Raw genomic sequence first — 21077 nt, 5'->3', positions numbered from 1 at the left:
TCCAAAATTAGGAACCCATATCCTATTGTTGAACCTAAGGATATTATCATTTCCCATTGTCAGTAGCTTCAGTCTCCCAATCATTCTTTCTTTTACAATATGATTCTCTTTTAAGGCTTCTTGTTGTATATTCTTAACTTGATCTAAGATACTAGTTTTAACCTCTATTCTGGTTGCATGAATTCTTATTGGTTGAGGTTTCTCTTTTCTACTTAGAGCATCTGCTACTATGTTTACCTTACCTGGATGGTATTGGATCTCACAGTCGTAATCACTTAATAACTCCATCCATCGTTTCTGACGCATATTGAGCTCCTTCTGCTTAAATATATGTTTTAAACTTTTATGGTCACTGTAGATAGTGCACTTTGTACCGTAAAGATAGTGCCTCCAAATTTTAAATGCGAACACTATGGCACCAAGTTCCAAAACATGGGTTGTGTAGTTCCATTCATGAATCTTCAACTGTCTAGAGGCGTAGGCAATCACTTTGCCTCTTTGCATGAGTACACATCCCATACCATAGTGAGATGCATCACAGTAGACGGTAAAATCTTTTATTCCCTCAGGAAGTGACAGCATTGGGGCGCTACATAACTTATGCTTTAACATGTTAAAGGCTTCTTCTTGTTTAGGTCCCCAATTAAACTTAGAGGCTTTCTGGGTTAGTGTGGTTAATGGTCTTGCAATCTTTGAGAAGTCTTGAATAAACCTTCTATAATATCCTGCTAACCCCAGAAATCTTCTGATTTCAGTGGGATTCTTCGGTACTTCCCATTTCTTGATGGCCTCGATCTTTGCAGGGTCAACTTGTATTCCACATTCATTTATCACGTGGCCTAGGAATTGCACCTCACGTATCCAAAATTCACACTTAGAGAACTTTGCATAGAGTTTTTCTTTCTTGAGAAATTCAAGGACTGCTCTCGGGTGTTGTTCATGTTCTGCCTCATTCTTAGAGTAGATAAGGATATCGTCAATAAAAACGATCACAAACTTATCGAGGTAAGGTTTACAAACCTTGTTCATGAGGTCCATGAACACTGCAGGTGCGTTGGTTAATCCAAATGGCATTACCAAAAATTCATATTGACCATACCTAGTCCTGAAGGCAGTCTTAGGTATGTCTTCTAGTGCAACTTTCACTTGGTGGTATCCAGACCTCAAGTCTAATTTAGAGAAATAGCTTGTCCCTTGTAATTGATCAAACAAGTCGTCGATCCTGGGCAAAGGGTATTTATTCTTTATAGTGGCTTTATTTAAGTCTCTATAATCGATGCACATGCGCATCGCCCCATCTTTCTTCTTGACAAACAAGATGGGTGCTCCCCATGGCGACGAACTAGGTTGGATAAACCCCTTGTCAAGCAACTCTTGTAGTTGCTTCTTGAGTTCTTGCATTTCTGTCGGGGCTAGTCTGTACGGCGACTTAGCAATCGGTGATGTACCGGGAACTAGGTCAATGCAAAACTCAACCTGTCTATCCGATGGTAGTCCCGGGAGCTCATCGAGAAACATTTCAGGGTATTCTCGTACTACTGGCACGTCCTCGACCTTCTTCTTTTCTGTAGTGTTTACGACATATGCTAAAAAGGCAACATACCCTTTCCTTAGGCATTTATGTGCTTGTGCTATCGTGATGAGGTTCTTAGTCTTGTCAGTGCGGTCTCCCGATACAGTTAGCTGTTTGTCATTGGGTAATCGGAGTCGGACGATCCTTTTGTCACATATAACTTCCGCATGATATGGTGTCAACCAGTCCATTCCAATGACTATGTCAAATTCTCCAAGTTCCATAGGCATTAGGTCTATAGGGATAACATGGTTGTTTAAGCTTATTTTACAATTCTTAACTATGTCAACTATCTTTGTTTGACTTCCATCAGCCATTTCTACTGTAAAGGCATGATCTAGGTTTTGGGACGCCTGGTTCAAGTAAGGTCTAAAGGTAGTCGACACTAGACTTCTATTTGCACCGGTATCAAATAACACACGCGCATATACATCATTTACGAGATACGTACCCGTGATAACGTCTGTATTGGTCTTGGCTTCTTCCGTGGTGAGTACAAATGCCCGCCCTTTTGGCTGATTTGGTTGTGTCCTATCATTTCTTTTGAGTTTGGGACATTCAGATCTCATGTGGTTAGGGTCTCCACATTTGAAACACTTCTTCTTTTCCTTGCATTCTTGAAGAGCATGACCCGTCTTTTTACAATTTGGACAAGGAAAACGACATTCCCCCGTATGAAAGTGTTTGCAATTTTGACATTGAGGAAATGTTTTAGGCCTTTTAAAGTTGTTATTCCGGGTGTCCCCCTTTCTTTCTTCCCACTTCCTTTTTGGTGCGGGAGATTCAGCCTGCCGCAGAATCATCTCGGCAGCCATGATGGCGCCAGCCTCAACAGTTTCTGCAAAAGTCTTGGGGGATTTGGATTTGATAAACACCCTCATTTCAGAGGGTAGACCCCAAATAAACCTATTGATCAGTTGTTCCTCAGTCAATGCTAAATAAGAAACCAGTCAAGATATGTCGTTGAAACGAGAAACATACTCTCGATAGGTTTTATTTCCCATTTTTAAGTGAAAGAATTCCACTTCCAGTTGCTCAGTCTCACTGGGAGGACAATACTTAGCAAGAAACTTATGAATAAACTCCTCCCACTTAATCTCCTTAATCTTTTCTTTTCCCTCTGTTCGGACCACAATGTTCCACCAGTGAAGGGCTTCAGCTTCAAACATATGTACGGCGAACCGTACTTTGTTGCGGTCATCACACTCACATATGTCTAATACTGACTCCATTCTGTTGAGCCAGTCTTGAGCTTCTAGTGCTCCCTTTCTTCCGTCAAAGGACTGAGGTTTACAGGACATGAAGTGCTTATAAGTACATTCCTTTAATTTGGAATATTCACCTTTTCCTTCTAGTCGCATGGTTGCAATAGTGTTTTTCCTTTCACCCATTCCTTCCCTTTGTACTGGCGTGGAGGCTGCTGAGCTTTCTTCATGTCGTTCTCCAGATTGGTTAACATTATCGGTTTGTGCATTCTTCATTACCTTAGCCACTTCCACAGCTATATTGTGGATATCCTCAATATTTAGACGCATGCTTGTACTAGACCGGGACCTGACACTGTGAGAGGGAGTTCGAGTCCTATAAGAGCCTTCCTCTCTCCTTCTGTTATTCTGATTATTTCTAGACCCTTGTTCATCTCTATCTTCAGACATTGTCTCCTTCCTATATGAATATAAGAATAAAGAGTTACTAGTATGTATGATACATCATTATAATATAACAACTATATACATCACATAGATATATACACATACATATATATATATATACGTATATATATATATAGCACATAAAAAGGCATAACATAGTTTACTTCTTCTAGCGTCACTCAATTGACTATGCAAGTACTTTTCCTGAGAACATGTTATTTTGCCTAGTCTGAGTGTGCTATTAATCTTTAGAGAACTACTGGTTAAAGCTTAGACATTCCTGCAATACCTAATTCGCTAAAACCTCGGGCTCTGATACCAATTGTAACACCCTCCCCGTAACCCGGGTGATTGTGCACAATTGATACACTTACAACGGAAACAAACTAAACTTTTATTAAAACTTATAATAGTCTGAGTACAACACTTTATTTATTTACAAACTTTTAGCAACTAAGAACTCCTTGATCTTCTAAAACTCCACAACTGTCAAGTAGTTCCTATAGCTTTCCTCATGACTCACCTGAGATAAGTATACTCAAAACGACGTCAGATATATACTGGTGAGCTCATACTATACAATTTTTATAAAGACAGACCACAGTTTACATTATATGCATACACAATATGGGTATGTGACCACATCATAGTCAGGTTGGGCCTCATTGAACCTTATAGGTCACATTTGACTTGTCACAAACCACCGTACAAGAGACATACTAGTCATCTAGCTGTGCCCCCCTACGGCCGTCACATAGGTATGAGTGTGTGTCGCTGGACCTTATAAGCACGAAGTTCCTGTGGGTACAACACCTGATTACCCTTCCCAGAGTGACACACCTCATTAAGCATAATAGGATCCCATATACCCCTACTGACACATACATACTGCAGCATTCTCATTATTACCAGTTATGGACGAGTATACTATCACAGTTTAAAAGACAAGTATGATTACTCACCTGATTAGCAATTGCTTAACTGCCGCTAGCATGACTGGGTTATGTCTCAAGGTCCTGACACAATTACATAATCCTAGGTTAGGTAATGGTACACCTAGCTAGTCATTATCATGGTTGGATATTGGTTAGTGTTGCCTTGTTTAAGCATGGTTGATCAGTCTATGCTTAACTAAGGCTAGGCTACCCAATACCCGCCCCTGACAATAACCCTAGTACCTAAAAATAATACTAACATTACCACTACTACTAATAATATTACTACTAATAATAATACTCCTATTGACTACTAAAACTGAATAATAAATAAATAACTAAACATAAACGTAAACGAGAGCATACCTTAAAACTATCTACGGCACGTTGATGTAGAGTTTCCCAACTCCTGCTCCTACTCGCGCTCAAAAGAGACTATTAACAACACCCAACGGGGTATTGTATACTCGGGATTCTCTATATTAGAGCGTTTCCATTAAAGAAACTGGTACCTAAACAAACTACTGAGACTCTTATTTAAAGCAAGCAAGCAAGCACCTCAAAACCCTTCCGGGTCCGTGGGATTCAATTGACGTGCCTACCTGCCTGCTTGACCTGCCAGCTTGCTTGCTTATATATTTTAATTCAGCTGCTTCACTCGCTTTTCTCGTATAACTTTTAAAATATGATATTTTATAAAACGACGAATATGTCATTAGAACGAGCATATTTTTATCTACATTTTAACCTAAGTTTCATTAAAAACGGAGTAAGGTCAAAAATAATATATTTAATTATTAATATTAAACGGTCTCATATATTAGCCAAGGCTTGTCAAGATATTTCACCTTTCACACAATCATCTTACTCGTTTAACAATATATGAAATATAAATTACATAATTCATATGTTTATAACCAGTACATTAAGGTTCGGGGTATTACAATAAGTAACCGTAATCGTCCATGGTGACGGGTCCATCGGGATTGGAGTAGAGTTTATGGGTGAAATTAGGGCCCTCACTTTGTAATTCGCTTAGGGTCTCCAAAAACATTGGAACGGCCCTGTAATAGACCATATTGAGCCTTAGTTAACCACAATGATCAATAGTAGATAATACATGTCTTAATGGAGCGATGTTTATCCATGGTGTTTGTGGGTGTAGAAAGAGAGATGTTTAGAAAGAGTGGTGTGTTAAAACTGATTAAAAAATGTGGGTTAAATAAAAAAAAATTCCAACGGTCAAAAATTTGTGTAACGGTCAAAAAATTTGGGCAACGGTCAAAACAATTTTCCCTGTTTCATCAACTTTCATCGGTGAGTATACACCGATTTAACCCATCCCCGCTCACCGAACTATTGCCGGCAACCGATAACCGATCGGTGAAAACAAATCCCTGAAGGGTTCACCGCAATGATACTGTATACCCTAATGGGTAGTTTTGTTATATATGTTTGATGTTTTTAATAATTATTTTTTCATTTTTAGTTCCCTCCCCAAATCTCAACATCACCCCCAAAATTTTATATCTCCCGCTCTTCTCAAAATTCACAATGGAAAACCCTTGCCTCCATCGCCCACCCCAATTGGTATTCTCTGTCCACTCGATTTCTATCCACGTCCCTTTTCCGGATGGTTGTCTCCTCCGATTACTCCCCAATCGTAGTGTTGAGAGTTCAATGGTGTAGCCGGTTCAGTCGACAAAGAGACGGTGGTGTTCTTCTATCGAAGTCGGTCAACCACCGGTGATGGAAACCTGTGTAACAGCAATTAGGTGTCTCGAAGTGGTTCATGGCGGCACTTAGGGTTCGAGCGACTCTCTTTGTTCTCCGGTCAAGACACCGGTGGATCTGAACCCTAACAGTGGCGGCCGGGTTCACTCCTCCTTGACTTGATTCAAAGGTTATTTATATATTTCTTTTCAAATGGAGGCATTTTTGTGTTCAGTTTCATCTAGATATTTTGATTTTTGTGATTTTAGTTTGATATGTGGCCACGTGGCCTTGAGCATCTCCCTTTTGGTCACTAACTATTTCTTGAAGACTACTGCTGCGTCGTGACTTTGGTTCTTGTCATAAGGGATTTTCATCTCATACTTTAGCTTCTCGCCCACATGGAAACTCTTGAATCGCAGAACAAATTCACTTACTGGTATGTACCTGTATGATTTGCATCTATCTGCCCAATACTGCTCTTGATCTTTTCTAGATGTAACCTACAATGAAGATATAAAATTTAGACATTTGTAAGCTCCATAACTTTGATGGTAATTAACTAGTACCTCTTGTAAGAAGTCAGCAATGCCTTTTGTCTCAGGACACATGAAACCGCAACTCTCATAGAATTCAAGTGCATTTTTTCTTGGTCCTTGATACACAATCTGACCTTCGGATAGTAGTATCACATCGTCAAATAGATCAAAGGTCTCTGTATCATTACAAATGCATTGTTACTTATACCAGGTATATTAGTATATTAGTTTTATGAGATTTTAGGAATTAACATTTAGAGAATATGAAGCTCGGAAAAATCGTCGGAAAGTGCAAGTATAAGTATGTGTAAGTTCAGAAGATGAGTTTGAGTGCAAGTTGAATATCTCTGCTGTAGGGTTAGTGCTTATGTTAAGATGCACTCATGCACATAAAAGCTATATCATTGTGTATTTTTAGTATATAGAATATTGTTACTTAGGTAAAAGAGGAAGTGATTAAGTTAAATAAAGTTACTTTTTAGTAGGTTGTTCAACCGTTAGAACTAATGCCGTTTAGAGCGTGTCGTAACCTCTGTTCTCCACCTGCGATATACACTAAACTACAACTTTGTGCTACCATACCAAGGGGTGTTATAGGTATTTCCTTTTTTTCTTGCCATGTAACTTTTTTTTATTAGTCGATTGAATGTTGTGTGAAGAATTTTTGTATTATGATTTTGATCAAGTTGATTGAGCAGCTGAAGAAGACTATATCTTTAACATTTTGATTTGTTGTTTAGGACCGTTTGTTGCTACAGACCAGATCATTGTCAGAATCGTCAGTAGATAAGATCGACAAATAGACTGTTGAAAGGTAATAACTAACGCCATTGACTTTTCTTTGTGTTCAGTTTCCACCTTTCTATAATCATATAAAGTTAAATCTTCTTTATTATTTTCTTAATTCTCCGAATAAAAATAATTTAGAGAAAATCCACACCGGACAACACCTAATCCGTTTGACCCGTTTGGGAAGGATAACAGGTCAGGACATGTCATTTTTATGGGACTTTATAGGTCAAATTTCAATTATGGGTCACATTTTTTAATGTGTCAAAGTCGATTAAAGGTTGCAAAATTGTTGCAGGGGAATTTTGGGTATTATTGAGAATTGAAGGTATTCTTGAAACAAAATTGGATATGCAGCTCTTCCATTATCAACACATTCTCAGTAAGTTAATATTTGTATACATACAGTTGCAAACAAAATATTATATATCATTAGTTGTAACATTTTAAACCAACTTGGGTATATTTACTGTTTTTGTGTAGGTTCAAGAAAGAGTTGGTTCCTAACTGTCTTCAAGACATTCGTTGAAGACGATGATGGCACAAGGGCAACGGACACCTTTGGAAGTAACTAAGGCTCATATAATACTAACTGTAACGCCAAGGTTTAGAGGAAGAATCAAGTTCTACTCAACTCGATGTAAGTTCAAGGTTGATATTCAAGACTACATTCATTTTTTAAGCGATTTGACTCCATGTTTGATTAGTTTTCAAAGTTGTGTTGTAATATCAGTAATGCATTTGCTTTCATGGTTTGCTATGTATGAATTATAACATCAAATACTTGGACATACACTTGATCAATGCTTGACTGACCTATCCTTCCATAGTGGTATTGTTTGAAGTACAAAATGTTCACTATCTACCTTTCCTGAAGCTAACTTAATGCTGCAAATAAAATCGGATATGAATGGGTTAACTGGATAAGCTTATATGTGAGATCTGCCGCGAAGCACGGGGTGTATTACTAGTTTGAATAATTTTATAAATTTTAGAGGTTTGATTTGTTATTAAATATATAAAACTGGAAACACAGAAAAAAAATATTTTTTTTCTTTTTTATATGTTCCGTCACAAATGCGTAGGAAGTTACAAAACAAATAACTATAATTTTTTATTAAATTTTATTTATTGTCGTCAGAAATGCGTAGGAAAGGAGTGTTAGAAATGCGTCAGAAAGAAGAGGGTCGGAAATCCGTCAAAAAGGAGAGTGTTAGAAATGCGCCAGAAAATTGTGTCGGAATTCCATAACAAAACTAAAAGTAATAATTATATTATTATTAATAATAATCGTAATAATGTGTAGAAAATGCGTAGGAATTTTTGACACCATATTTTGGTCGGAAATGCGTCGTAAGTTGCGTAGGAAATGCGTAACAAACTAGTTTCCTACGAGGGGTTTTCCTACATACACATTTTGTCAAAAACTTGTCAGAACTCGCGATTTGTGACGCATTTCCTACGAAAAACGGTGTAGAAAAATTTGGATTTTCTAGTAGTGTCTAAACATCCTATTTATATTTAGCCTATTTTTTAGGTTTGTCTTAATGTTCCAATTCTATTTTGTTAGACCACCCGTAGTCGTCGTGTTTCGGCGTTTTTTCCCCCCAAACACGCCCGAAAACGCCAAACCCCCCACACCCTAGGCGTGTTTCGACTTTTTTTGCAAAAAAAGCCCTTGCGCTTGTTTTAAATCACACCAAATTTGCACAACTTTTGATTTTTTGACCGTTGTCAAACGGTAACAATAATAAATATTTATATTTTTTAAATTCCCATTTAACCCTATAAATACCTCACTTTTCACCTAACTTTTTATAAAAAAATCTCACTTTCTATCTACCTTTCTCTTTAGTGCTTTCAAATTTTATAAACTTATTTACCATACATCCATTCCGACCCCCGTTTGGTGTTTGGTCAAGACCTGGGAACCCAAATAACAGCCAACCGCAACAAAACTTTAACTTTCATGACATGGACCCAAATATGTTTTCGTACGCGGCTTACTTGAGCGGCTCTAATCCCTTCATGGAACCCCTTCAAATATGATAAATCATATGACGTACAATGGGTCAAACTTGATCAATAATATAACATTAGGCCAAAAATGGTTACATAAGGTCAAACATAAAAAAACATGGTCACATTAGTCAAACATGATGAATCATGGCACATTACATCGACTGTGGCATTGTATCCAATTCCTAATGGTTCACTGTTTATCATGGATTAGTATCGTATACAAACACTTCTAAAAATAAAAAGTGTATAAAAACTCCTAAAACTAAACCCACTACATTAGGTTTTTTTAAGGTTTTTGGGGGTGAGGGTTAGGTTTTTTGGAGGGTTTTCCGGTGAGGTATAGGTTTTTTTTTTTTTTTGCAGGAGGAGGGGATGGGGGGTTTAGGTTTTTGGGTGGTGGTGGGGTGGGGGTGGGTGTTTAGGTTTTGGGTGGTGGTTTAGTGGGGTTAGGTTTTTGGAAACTTGTCACTTTATAAAGTTTTCTTATACTTCTTACAATTAAAAGACTTTGTAGAATAACTTAACTCGTTTATCAATTTGAACAAATATTCAAACACCACAATATTTAGATAATATCTCCTATACATAACACATGCATACCAATTTAACTAAATATCCAAATGTATTCAAATTCAATTCCTAACAAACACTACAATATCTCATACAAGTTTAACACGAAACACTACATACAATATCTCACACATTGGTTGGGACAACTGAACACATGTTGTGCTATAGTGGCCGGTTTGACAGCAAAACACGAGCAATGGAGATAGATTAAAGGTTGAAGCACGGCAAAAGGCAACGAACGATCAATAACTAGCGACGAGGGCTCGACCCAGCTGTGATTGGTGGTCGGTGTCCATATTGTAAACATCCCGATGCTTTAAATATTTTGGTTGTATCCGGTGTTCTCTAGCTTCTTGCTAGCCCACTTTTATTATTAATATTAAATAAACTCTCACATTTAGAAAAATTAAAAAAATTAGAAGGCCACCGGTAATCAATAAATCCGTCATAATAACAATAATGTCGCAAAAACATCTCAAAATCAATCCATCACACATTTGTCGCAATCATTTCGTCATAAAACTGTCGCAAATCATCGCATCGATCTCCATCACATAACAGTCAGATCTCAAAACTAACTAGCGATGAAACTATTGCAACAATTATTTCCGAGCGTAGTGTTTTAGTATCATTCTTTATTGATTTTAAATTACACATTATTAAAGTTACACGTCCAAATTTTAAGAAGTAAATGTCATTTTAGTTCCTGTGGTTTGAGCCATTTTGCTAGTTTAGTCCAAAAGTTTCATTTTTCGTCTGTGGGTCCAAAAAGGTTTCACCTTGCCATTTTAGTCGACTGTTCATCCATTTTTTTGTTAATGATAAGGGCAATTCGGTCATTTTATATGTAATTCTGTTAAGTAGAAGGGCAATTGGCCATATAAAATGACCGAATTGCCTTTTTCGTTAACAGAAATAATGGATTAAGTTATTCCAGTGGACTAAAATGGCAACGGTGAAACCTTTTTAAACTTACAGACGAAAAATGAAACTTTTGGACTAAACTGTCAAAATTGCACAAACCGCAAGTACTAAAATAGCATTTAAATCAAATTTTAATATCAAACTCTCCAGAGAACGTAGCATGCATGCATGCCTCAACCTAGGTGTCCTTTGCCAATCACACACAACCGCTGTTCTCACATCGTACATCACCAAATAACCTCAATTAACTATTAACCGTCACAACCATTCAGAAAAAACTAATAACCGTCACATCCATTCAAAAAAAAAAAAAGAGAAAACTATTATCCGCCATGCAACCGTCGTACACTCTCCGAACAGGCACGTACCCCTTCATACTTGTATATAAACAACTTACATGCACACTTTCAGACAAACAAGTGAGATACACATAATTATTACTCTCAGGGCAGAAGAAACCAACTTAACTGTCCGGTCCAAACCAATTCGAGAAGAAGATATGGAAAACAAAATGGAGTACGGCTGGGGCGTTGGATCTGTCGTGGCGATGCTTTTGGTGGTCGGATGCATGTTGTTTCTGCCGCTAGGGATGGGACCAGTGGCACCACCGTCGATTCCGGTGATTGTTCTTGTTCCAGTGTTCTTGGTTGCAGTTATCATCTTTCTCTCCGTTGCCTCCAACCCGAATCGTTGATTTGTTTTGTTCTTCTCGAATGTATCTCGGATATGATATTATTATTATTATTATTATTATTATTATTATTATTATTATTATTATTATTATTATTATTATTATTATTATTATTATTCTATGTTTGGATTGATTATTATTATTATTATTATCATTTTTATTATTATTATTATTATTATTATTATTATTATTATTATTATTATTATTATTATTATTATTATTATTATTATATTATGTGTTGTTTTATTATGTGAGTTGGATCTCATTTTTCTTTTGTTGATCCAAATTTTGATGTTATCAGAAACAATATAATCCGTTCGTTTTTTATTAGTATGCCTGTAAGATTGGTGTTATGTTTTAAATGTCAAGTTCTTATGATTATGGTGTCTTTGATATTTGTATTTTTGAGATTCTGTTCAATGCAATTGTCATCAATTTGTCCATTGATGATGAGTGTGGATATATTTTTGAGTTACTTATTTGGAACGCATCCTTTTTAATTCTGAATGAAAGATGTGCTCTAAGAACATAAAAATTAGATGATTTGGATAAAATAATCTCATTTTTATGTTTATTCAATTCCCCATTCATTTTAGCAACTTTTAATCTAAACATCCTATTTATATTTAGCCTGTTTCTTCTTGGTTTGTCTTAATGTTCCAATTCTATTTTGTTAGAAGCATTGTATAATTGGTTAAGTCAAATTTTTGTTAAAGTGAATGTCTGCAATTGTTGGTAAAGCGTTTAATTTATCAATGTGAGGTTCGGCTACAAAGTCCATTTTTTCAACAAAGTATAAAAAGTCATAAAACACCACAATTTCAGTCACAAAACACACTCAAAATCCACAAAATAACAAAGTGAAGATCATTAAATACAATATCCAAACCTTAAGAATCCATAAAAACTTCAAACACACCATCGTAGAATTATGAATATAAAACACAACATGATAATCAACATAAAACACACCAATGTTAGTCATTCAATAATCAAAGCCTTATCATTCAAAACACAACACAAAACCTATAAATATGACATTTTAGTAATAATCAATTTGTTATTTATGGGTTTTGAGTGTGTTTTTTGGCTGAAATTATGGTGTTTTATGACTTTGTACACTTTGTAGGAAAAATAGAGTTTGTAGCCAACTCCCACCCTAATTTATCATATTATTATTAAATAGGAAAAAAAAAGAGAAAACGTGTTCGATCTATGTAAAATGGGGAAACTAATTAATAGGTACGTGCTTGGGGAGTGGGGTGGTCACTAGTGATAGAATTCTATCACTCACAAGCATCCAATCATCTCCTGTCATGTCATCAGCCACTATTCTATCACTCACAAGCAGTTTGTAGTGGCGGTGGTCACTAGTGATATAATTCCATCACTCATAAATTTTTTAATTTTTATTTTAAAATTAGAAATTAATAATAAAACACTAAAATTATAAATTTCATTAAAATTAAAACATACTAGTTTAATTTAACATACTAGAAATATTTTAGGCTACAAACTAAAAAAATACTAAAAAACTCTACTCCTCGTCCGACTCATGAAACTCTAAACCTAAAGAACCTACTAGTTCGATTAAATCGTATCTCAACCGAAAGTGAGTTTCTTCATTACGCAATTCTTGTTGGATATTTTGTGGAACTTGAACTTGTGTAGGAGGATCCGGCACCCAATCCGGAGATATTGCACGTCCGTCTTCTTTGATTAGCATATTGTGCAATATGATACATGCATATACTATGCTATGTATTGCTTTCGTGTTCATCACACGAACCGACCGGTGTAGTATACCCCATCTACCCTTTAAAACACCAAAATCCCTCTCAACATCTTTTCTTGCCGATTCTTGCAATGTTTTGAACACGATTTCTTTAGCCTCGACAGGAAATGAGGGAGCTTTCACAAAAACAGACCATGACAGGTAGATACCATCCACAAGAAAAAAGCCTCGTCTATAATATCGTCCGTTAACATAGAAAGGAGAGGAAAATGTGGTACCATCCGATACGGTTTGAAACAACGGCGACGTGTGCAACACATTGATGTCGTTGTTTGAACCTAGAACACCGAAATATGAATGCCAAATCCATAAATCATTCGACGCCACCGCTTCTAGTATGATGGTTGGTCTTTTGATGTCACCCCTAACATACGCCCCTCGCAACTCTCTTGGACAATTTTTCCACTCGATATGTGTACAATCGATGCTACCGAGCATCCCTGGAAAATGCCATCTAGCCTCATGTGCGGCGTAAATACGTGAGATGTCGTGGCTCGTCGGTTTACGTAAAAACTCTTTACCATACAACTTAATGACCGTGTTGCAAAAAAATTGCAGACATTCACCGGAAGTTCTGGATGCCATAGATAGGTATTCATCATATTGATCGGGAGGGTTACCTGTCGCTAGTTGGCGAATGGCGGACGTGCATTTTTGTATCGCCGTGAAACTTGGTTTGCCCCTCGCATCGTAACCTTCTTGAAACCATTCCTCGCTTGCTTCGATGTCTCCAACAATCTTTAAAAATAATTCTTTTGGTAAACGAAACCGATCTCTAAACGTTTCGGCATTGTAGAGCGGATTCTCCACAAAATAATCGTTCATTCACTTCGTTGGCACGTATACGATCACGATCTACCATCTTCTTCTTTGGGCGGGACGAACTAGTATCAAGTTCGTTATACACCGACACAAAATATTTTAGCGTCTCATTGTTGGAAGATAACTCGGTATCGTTATCGCTAGACATCGAAAACGTCGAATCCGTAGGGAACTCCATTTGAGAAAGATGTAGATTGTGTGAAATGTGTGAAATGTGTTTATGTTTTGGTGTGTGTGAAATGGTTAAAAATGGAGATATATATATAGATAAAAGGTTTAAAGGTTTTTTTTTCTAATATAGTTACCGTTGAATTAACGGTCAAAAAGGAATCAACCAACGTTCAAATTTTCCAAACTTCAACGCGTGATCAATTCAACGCGTTAATCCTATCACGCGTTATACAAGGGGCGGCGGCGGTGTGCAAGGTGAAGTTTCACGCGTGATGGGTGGCCATCACGGACCACCCCCACTGCCCTTAGTATTAAGGATAATTTTATGTTTAAAATCAAGAGTATTTTAATTAATTTTTTATAGAAAACAATGGAAATTTTGTATTGAATCTTCAATCCTCTTCACATATATTCACACGTATACAAATGTAAACAATACATATGGATAATAACTTCTAAGCGGTTATTGGGGAACTACCAAACAATTATTGGGGGGGGGGGGAGGTTGTATATCTAGTTTCATAACACTCCCCTCAGATATACATACTGTTCATTATACACTATTAACAACATTCTTCAGGATGATGTTAAATCGATACTTCAGGACCTATATGATAAACTGATACTGCAGGACCAGTTATGTTGCCTAGTTAAAAACCTTACTAAGAAAATCCAATGGGACAAAACTTAGTCAAGGAAAAGAGTACAGCGTGTATAATGCTCCCCCTGGATTTAACTAATGTCTTTTAACCTACGAAGCCCGATCTTATGTGATAACTGCTCGAAACTGCTCCTAGGTAAAGATTTTGTGAACAGGTCAGCTAAATTTCACTTGACTTGATCTGGCGAACATCAATTTCCCCTTCTTTCTGCAAGTCATATGTTGAGAAGAACTTTGGTGAGATGTGCTTTGTTCGATCACCCTTGATGTAACCTTCTCTGATATGAGTTATGCAAGCAGCATTGTCTTCATAAATAATTGCCGGCTCCTTCTTGATCTATTCTAATCCGCATGCTTCTTGTATGTATTTAATCATTGATCTCAACCACACACATTCTCGACCAGCATCATATAGTGCTATTAATTCGACATAATTTAATGATGTTGTTGCAAGTGTTTTCTTAGTTGACTTCCAAGAAATTGTTGTGCCACCGTATGTGAATACATAACCTGTCTGAGATTTTGCTTTGTGAGGGTCTGATAGATATCCGACATCAACATACCCAACAAGCTGGGACTTTTGATCTTTCTGATAGAAAAGACCTAAGTCTTGTGTCCCGCAAATATACCAGAATATATGTTTTACACCATTCCTGTGTCTACGTGTTGGATTCGAACTGTATCTCGCTAGTACATGAACTGCAAATGCAATGTCAGGTCTTGTGTTATTTGCGAGATACATAAGGGCACCAATCGCGCTTAAGTACGGTACTTCCGGACCAGGTACTTCCGGACCAAGTACTTCTTCGCCTTCTTCTTGAGGGCGATAAGGATCCTTGTGTGGATCTAGCGGTCGAACAACCATAGGTACGCTAAACGGATGTGCTTTATCCATGTTGAAATGTACTAACATCTTCTGGACGTAGTTTGATTGATGGAAAAATGTGTCATTGCACAGATACTCAAATTGTAGTCCGATGCATAATTTTGTCATACGAAGATCTTTCATTTCAAATTCCTTCTTTAACAACTGAGCAACTTTCTCTATCTCTTCATGAGATTCGATGATGTTGATATCATCAACATAGACTGCTATTATAGTAAAATTTGAGAGTGTTCTTTTTATAAAGACAAATCACTACAAAAAAAAGTCCATTTAGTGGCACACACTTATAGTGGCATTTAGCTTTTATGCCACTTATTTAGGTTTTAGTGGCACTTTACGTGTGCCACATTTGCTTAGCATACGTTTTTAGTGGCATTTAGTCCTTATGCCACTAATTTAGATTTTTAATGATACTTTCCATATGCCACTAAAATATTTGATAACTTTTAATGGTACTTTACCTATGCCATTATTTCCTAAGTGCTTCTAAATTCTAAAATCTTCTCTTAACCCTTCTTAAAACACTTTAGTAAAATGTGTCTTGAAATATTTTCCCTCCAAATATTAGTTTTTCCTCTTTACATCTCCCTCCAATATTAATTTTTCAATCACGTTTCACCAAAATTTATATTTATATTACTCTATATAAACAATTTGTGTAGCTTCTTGTGAACAATTTGGAAAACTTATTTGGGCATCTACGACCGCAAAGCGCCCAAAATATACTTGTGTAATTATAGGAAATCAAGAACCTCCCAATTTTATAAGAATAACACCCAAAAAAGCGTATATTTCTAGGCGGTTTAGATGAGGGCCCAAAAAGACATCTTTCTGGGCGTATTAGGTGTCCCGCCCGGAACCCATTGTTTTTTCTCCACTAAACTACCAAATTTTCCAGCTAACAGTTTAAAATATAGGGATGACAAAAATACCCGAGCCCCACGGATGTACCCGAAACCCGACACAAATAGGACGAGTATACCTGATACCCGACGTGTATTGGGCCGGGTATGGGATTAGATTTAAATTTTTTCGTGGGTATGGGTCGGGTATGGGATTAGGTGATACCCGACACGATTACCCGAAACCACATACCCGTTTAACCGAACTATATACCCGATCATATACCCGGATTTTTTAATTTATATTTTTATTTTCCATTAACCGTTGTCTATTAGTATTTTTATTTTTGTATATTCATAACGTGAAAAAAATAAATTTTCTTTTAGCATATGTATTTGATAATATTATTTTTATTTTGTATGTTGTAAAGTATATACATATAAGTGTATAAGTACTATAAAGTTATTATTAATTTATGATAAAAGTTATATTATGTAATGTACTTTTTTAATTTATAATTGTTGTTGTATAAATAAAATACATAATAATTGTAATAGTAAAAGAAATGTATTTGGAAACCCTAACATATATCTTTTAACAAGTTAATGGGGATACCCGATACCTACGGGCATAACCGATACCTGAGGGTAATTATCCGACGGATATTGGGTCAGGTATGAGACACAATTTTACCAGCATGTATGAATTTGAGATTACTAATACCCGACTCGAACCCAACCCATTGCCATCCCTATTCAAATCCCTCTCAAATTTTCCCCCAACTATTAGTTCCCTCCCAAAAGTCTGAACTCCCTCTCAAAATTTGCCCTAACTATCTCAGATCTCCGCCATAGGTTCCCACAAACCCAAATTTTCCCAAATTCCCTCACTTCTTCAATGCTCTTCGCGAACGTGAACTCGATCTTCTGGTTTTCATCCTTAAATCCTCTTTCACTGTATACCTAATAGTTTATGATTCGCATTCAAATATACATATATTCATGTTCGTATATCTGAATTTCTTCTTTTAATTTTGTTCAATTTGCAGGCAATAAGATTCCAGAGATAGAGAATTTGGGCGCTACTGAGGTTCGTCTTCTTCTTTATCCAATTTCTAGGTCACTAGACGATACGATATCGTTGACAAATCTAGGTATACATCATGTAGATGATGATACATAGATAATCAAATATATATAGTTGATTAGACTATGAATGAATCCTCAATTCAAACTCTAGAGGTTTGTTTTTCACGTATGAATCGTATGATTTTTATATGAGTTTAGTTTCTATGCTATCGCTATGTGTATGTAAGTTATTATAAATCACTAGACGGTATTACCTCATTGATTAAGTGTATCGATGTTGATGATGTTTATATGTAGCTAGCAACTTTGAATCAGTGTAATAGAATTGGCCATGAATTAATCGTTGATTCGTTGATACAGGCTTTAGTTTCAGTATTTGACTGAAAACGTTTGAGTTATAGTGATTGGATGTTTTCAGGGGCGGATTGCTTTGCTTCAAGGTGAAGTATCCACAATCGGATCTGATTTGGAGGCACTTAAGGTATCCGAAGACATTTGTTTTGTTGTTGGTGGTTTTTTGCTTTATAAAATTTTGAAATGGATTTGTGAACAATGAATGTAGGTTTTGGCTTCTGGATTCTCTGTTGCTTTTTGAATAGCTATGCAGGTCACCTAAATATCACAAACATACATCTCCAAAATGAGGTCGTGAAGCAGGTTTGTCATATATTTTTGTACCTTTAATCGTGAAGCAGGTTTGTCATGTATTTTTGTACCTTTAGGAAGTCAAGTCATATGTTTTTAAATGAATATTAATGTCATCTCATGTTTTGAGTTAGCAGCTGAAGGAGTCTTGTTCTCTATATGAAGGCTATGTTCCAATTAAGTACAAAAAGTATTACAAAAATAAAGTACAAGAAGTATTACAATGAGAGTATAAATGTTTTTTTACGAATTCTTAAACGGGTTAATGGGTCAATTTGTATTTGTACGGGTCAACCCGAACCCGAACCCTTCTTTTAAAGGGGTCATGTTTGACTAGTTGACTCAAACTAGTTTTTTTCGGGTCGTGTCAAGATTGTCATCCCTAGGTGTAGGCTAGGGGTGCAAACGAGCTAAGCTACTCATGAGCTACTCGAGCTCGGCTTTTGAGCCAAAAGCCAATCTTAAACGAGCTTCGTTTTTCGAGCTCGAGCTTAAACGAGTTGGGCATGCAGGTCTAATCTCATTAGCGAGTTCAATTCCAATGACTGTGGAATCGATTCTTAATCCCATTAGTGAATTCATTACAATTGGAACACTAGCTTGCGGGTTTAATCTCAGTTTCTTATTGCTTTTTGCAGGTGTTATGCCAATCTGGTCAGGTGGACTCTTCTTTCGTGACTCGTCTTCCTCGTTGTCAGGTGTATTTTTCACACTACAAACATCATAATTCAGTTTGTGATATTTTATAATTTCAAAAGATTGTGGTTTCTCAATTTCATGTCTGCCTTTGTCAATATGTTTATTTTTTTATTCAATTTGCGATAAATTTTGTCAGCGATTATATGTTTTAGGGCTGTCACATCTGCTAGTATGAAAGGGGTTGAAACGGGCCGGCCCGAAACAAATTTTGACCAAATTTCTATAATTTTTTTATTTAATTATATGTTAGTTTGTACATCATTACTAGTTGGGCATTACTTCTCTATAAGTTAATCCCCCCCCACCCACCCACCCTCCACCACACACTCTATAATAAGTGCTCTTTGTCCACTATTAGGCTCGAGAGGACATTAAGGTCAGTCTATTTTCAATTTGCTATTTTTACTACAAACTTTCTTATCATACAAGATAACGGATTTACATCATATGAAACTTTTGTTATGTGCTATATTCCAGACCATGGTTGAATTGATGGGGGCACAAGTTTCGAAACCGCTGATTGCAACCAAGGTTACTCATCTTATATGCTACAAATTTGAAGGTGTGTTGTATTAACTTTAATTCACTTATTCATTTTCTCTGGGTGGTTTTTTTACCGAACAAGATATTAAGAGCCTACCATGTTTACAGGTATGCGTGTGTTCTATTACTCCATCTAGAGGTGTAACTTCTAGTTAGCGGGTTTTAATTGATTAAAAAACTACATCAGTACAAAAAATAGAGATTGCATGCTTAAAGAATATACTTTGAGCATCTTTTGATCCTATTGACCCATTCACCATATTTTTAGCAATGTTTTAGTTCATCAATTGACCTGTCTAAGACAGAAGATAACTCAATTCGACTTATTATAAACTGAAGGGTAAACATTCTCATCATGAACTCTCTTGTTTGGTGATGGCAATTCCGACAACGAAGAGCTTAAGTGATGTCAAAAGAAGTAAGTTTGCCTTTTATTAACTGCTCTTACATCTTTGATAGCTATAGTTATCAGATCTAATCAATTTAACATGAATTGTGAAATTTCAGGTTGAGTATAGTCAGTTGGCTGATGTAGCGACAATAAGTAGTAAGTGCTGGGAACTATGAAGTGGAAGTATGACTACTAAGAAAACGTTAACACGATGATTATTTAACTCGCATGAAGATTGTGAAAGAGATTCATGAACACAATGAAGTTTTGAGTTTTTATTCATACACTTGTTAGTTTATTTGGGTTATATGTTTGATCATTAGATTTAGATTGACCCTTATTAGATATTTGGAATCTTTGTAAGATTGATTGAACTTTTAATTGAAGTGATTATTTTATGATTTCTACATTTTATAATTTTGTTTTTATTTTTTAATGTAAATAAATGATAATTGTAATTAATTAAAATTAATGTAATAAACGTCAATGGCATTTAATTTGATGTGATTTTTGTGGCAAAAAATATGTGCCGCTAAAAGCTCAAAAGTTTGTACTGGCAGATAAAAAAGTGCCACTAAAAGCATAAAAATTTTGTGTGGCACATTAAAAAAGTGCCACCAAAAGGCTTTAGCGTCAGCACTTCTTGTGGCACTTTTTTAGTGTGCCACCCATTCTTACAAGGTTCTTTAGTGGCACTTTCTTGTTTTTCTGTGGCACTTTTTGCATGCCACTAGATGGCATTTTTTTGTAGTGAATGGACTGATTACATCAGACTTTGTTGGTGCACGAATGTCTAAAGCCTGCGTCTTAGTCTTAGTTGAGCATGTATAGGGTCTAGGGGTCAGAAATGATAATTATGTATAGAATAGGGGCTGTTTTGTAAACTTTGTATTGTAATGTTCTGATTCCGCTCCTAATGACATGTTGTCATTTGGAGCGAAATCACAAGATAGTGATTCCGCCGGAAATGACAAAGTGTCATTTGGAGCTGAATCAGCCCCCTATAAATAGTGTTTGTGTTTTCTCATTTTGTATCCGAATGTCGACCGTGTAGCCGAACTGCTGCCGAAATTTTCTGAGAAGTATTAATGAGAAAACGTGTTTAAAGTAATCCGCATTCTGTTT

The 21077-nt window shown here is 36.3% G+C and overlaps 1 long non-coding RNA gene across 4 annotated transcripts; it reads left to right on the top strand.

Moving 5' to 3' along the window:
- The first annotated feature begins 17353 nt into the window (after positions 1–17353).
- Positions 17354–20250, top strand: LOC110878288. 4 transcript variants are annotated; one of them, XR_002557801.2, is made up of 8 exons: positions 17354–17542; positions 17635–17675; positions 18093–18155; positions 18237–18331; positions 18958–19017; positions 19496–19580; positions 19901–19979; positions 20069–20250. It is a non-coding gene; the product is annotated as an uncharacterized LOC110878288 (long non-coding RNA). The 4 variants fall into 4 exon arrangements; XR_004867006.1 differs by having other exon boundaries at positions 18958–19394; XR_004867005.1 differs by having other exon boundaries at positions 17354–17515; positions 18958–19580.
- Positions 20251–21077: the final 827 nt, after the last annotated feature.

The sequence above is a fragment of the Helianthus annuus genome, chromosome 9 (genome assembly GCF_002127325.2).
Source record: "Helianthus annuus cultivar XRQ/B chromosome 9, HanXRQr2.0-SUNRISE, whole genome shotgun sequence".
NCBI lineage: Eukaryota > Viridiplantae > Streptophyta > Magnoliopsida > Asterales > Asteraceae > Helianthus > Helianthus annuus.
Note: the sequence above shows the minus strand (reverse complement) of the source record. Positions and strands in the feature narration are given on the sequence as shown.